A 2999-nucleotide genomic window follows, 5' to 3' on the forward strand; every position below is an offset into this window, starting at 1 on the left:
TTGCCCTTTGCACTGAATATGTATTTTTTGCCTCGAATATGGATCTCAGATTGGATTTTTGCGCCGAATATGAATCTCTAATTGGATTTTTGCCCCCGAAAATCAGATACAAAAACTCCATAAGTAAATACTGTTTTTGTTTAACAACTTCATCAGGTAGCACCCTCCGATCCATATGCCTATAAAAAGTTTTAGGCCTTTACAAAGATTACAGAAGTCATATGTTCGTCTATGTAGAACACAAATCACCAAAATCATGCAAAGATAGATAGCATATGGGTTTGCAATATTTAACTGTCATGTATGAATAGAGCAGTGATGATCTTTACTCGTTACGACCACCACGAAGAGCGAGCATAAGATGAAGAACAGAACCACCCTCAATGTTGTATTCACGAGCCGTCTCGTCATCCGCCAGTTGTTTGCCAGCATAAATCAGCCTGTGCATGCAGTAAGTTCAGTGATGCAATAGAAGCAAGTTCATAGACATTCTGATAATTTGTGGACTCATCATTAAAATGCAAATAGGACTCAGCAAATGTGAGTTATAAGCATTGATTGACAAGGTTTATACTTTGAGATAATGTCAGTGCAATCTGTGCAACTGTACCATAAATCATGTTGAAAAACTAAATAACGCACAAGCACATACTATGGTTGTGACTTGCTTCCAAGGAGAGCAGATCAGGTCATATTGTATATAACCCATTTGTCAATTACATTCAAAAATCAATCACGAAAATGCAATAAAAATTACAACTTCTAATGTCACTGAATCTCTTGAAAGTGCATGTTTTTTCTTTTTAAGCAGCAAAGAAAAATTTCCTTCCAACAACAACTACGCCTTCATCCCAAAACAATTGGGGTCGGCGATATGAACCAAAAAAGAAAATCATTCTGGGTCTTCCACATGAATCCTTCTCCTCCAATCATTTCTATCCAATGCCATGTCCTCGATGAGGTTCAAATCAATCACGAAAATTTTCCTTCCAAAAATGAAAAATTTTATTATAACAATGAAATTAATCACGTAGACCAGAGAAAATAGAACATCCATAAGTAAATGCATTTGACCTGGCTTTTGCAAGATTCACACTCATGAACATGATAATTTTAACAGTGGAAGAATTCATTTCATGCATGCAGCATTTCAATAAGTTTACAGCATCAAAAAGCCCATTAAAAGCAACGAAATTACCAAACATAGATAACAAAAACTTTAAAACTCAAGTGGAGTATGCAAGCCAGCAACCCCATCTAGCTTTGTATGCCTGAATTTAAAGCTAGATATGTAATGCAATAGAGCAGGTTCCAAGAGAATCCAACAGCTCCAATTTCATGTAGTGCCAGCCTATTGAGGCTGCTATTGCAACAAGTTTTCACATGCCAGCTAAGTAGCGATATGTTACTATTTCCAACAGATATGTAGTCTTAAATTTCATAATAGCAAAATGTAGAACTGCTGCAATGTGAATGGTGGAGTAAAAATGTGTTGGTAAAAATAAACAGGCTGTGGCTTAAAAAAAATTTATGGGGCTGTCTACTAACATATCTTTTGTGATAGAAAGGGTGGGAGCTAGAGTAGTTGCTAAGGTGCTAGTATAATATTTGACAAAGCATTAATTGGGATAGACAAATAAAACTTGGACTTGCAACACTGCACCATGATGAGTGATGAGTGGATTCCATACTCTGTTAGTACACCACGTATGGCAGTTTACGACTTGCTACTGACCATTTAATCGACATCTTTTCATAAATAAAAGACGGGCTTAGATGGATAGCACATGGTGTTTCATCCTCTGGCTATTTGGCATCTCTGTCCATAGCTTTCCACAAGTATTCAGACATAGATCAATCACTATCTGTTATTTTTGAAACATTAGTGAGTGAAAATTGTCATCTATATTTGTGAGTAACTACAATGATGCCATTTTAATTTTCCTTTACTATTAATTATAATTAAATGGATTGAGAAGTCATTCTATGTTAGCTGAAGTGTCAGATTTCAAAATCACCAATGGCTACATAACTACCTCTTTTGGTCCACTCTGCAAGTTTTGTGCTTGCAAGTTTTCTTTTCTCTGGATTACATGTGTCACTTTTGTTTTTCCCTTCCCTTTGTTGGTCGTCAGGTATATGCAAGATTGTTTCACCTGTTAGTGCTTCAGTACCTGCTGGTGTTGTACTAATGAAAGAGAAGGCTGGCTGCAAGTTTACAACTCGAGGGGGAGAAAAAAAAGCAGGTTTCATAAGAACTAACAACACCATGAGAGCAGAAAGCATTCGAGAATCAACCTATGTTCCCAAATACATACAGGTGAAACAAGTTGTAAACTGGGAACAGAGGATGAACAGATGCATATGTTAATCATTTTGGTCATTCAAAATTCATAATGCTTGTAAGAACAACTCTGAGATTGAATAAAAAACATACTGTGATTTCAATTGGACGATCACCCAGAACTATTTGAGCTCCAACCTCTTCAGATACAATCCGAGCTGCACAAAACTGGGAAAATAAATTTAAAGGGGAAACAAGCATCAGTTGGCATGGTTGGCAATAATCTGTTAGATAAAAGTGTCCAGATGAGATATGAAAATGATATGTGGTTTGTACCTCATCCCCCAAAGGTCTGCCCACAGAAGAGGAAATTTTAGAAGAGAAAGTTGCAAAACACTCGGGTCAGATCTCTATTTTCATCTCCACTCACATCACTCCTCTCTTCTCCTCACCAACACCGAGTTCTAAACAGAGCCTGAAAACACTCGGGTCAGCCAGGTTGAATGGGACATCCGGCAAAAGTTATAGCCTAAACTTGATCCACATGTTACTTAGAGCCTATACCTATCGGTATATCAAAAAAAAATCAAGGAAAACAGAAAAAATATGAAAAGGTTAAAATTAATTAAATCTTTGTTGAGAGTGGGATTTGAACCCACGCCCTTTCGGACCAGAACCTTAATCTGGCGCCTTAGACCGACTCGGCCATCTCAAC

At 37.2% G+C, this 2999-nt stretch overlaps 1 non-coding gene across 1 annotated transcript; it reads right to left on the reverse strand.

Annotated features, from left to right (window-relative positions):
• Positions 1 to 2918: 2918 nt before the first annotated feature.
• On the reverse strand, positions 2919 to 2999 carry TRNAL-AAG (transfer RNA leucine (anticodon AAG)). Its single transcript has one exon. It is a non-coding gene; the product is annotated as a tRNA-Leu (tRNA).

The sequence above is a fragment of the Nuphar pumila genome, chromosome 6 (assembly GCF_984573655.1).
Source record: "Nuphar pumila chromosome 6, dmNupPumi1.hap1.1, whole genome shotgun sequence".
Taxonomy (NCBI): Eukaryota; Viridiplantae; Streptophyta; class Magnoliopsida; order Nymphaeales; family Nymphaeaceae; genus Nuphar; species Nuphar pumila.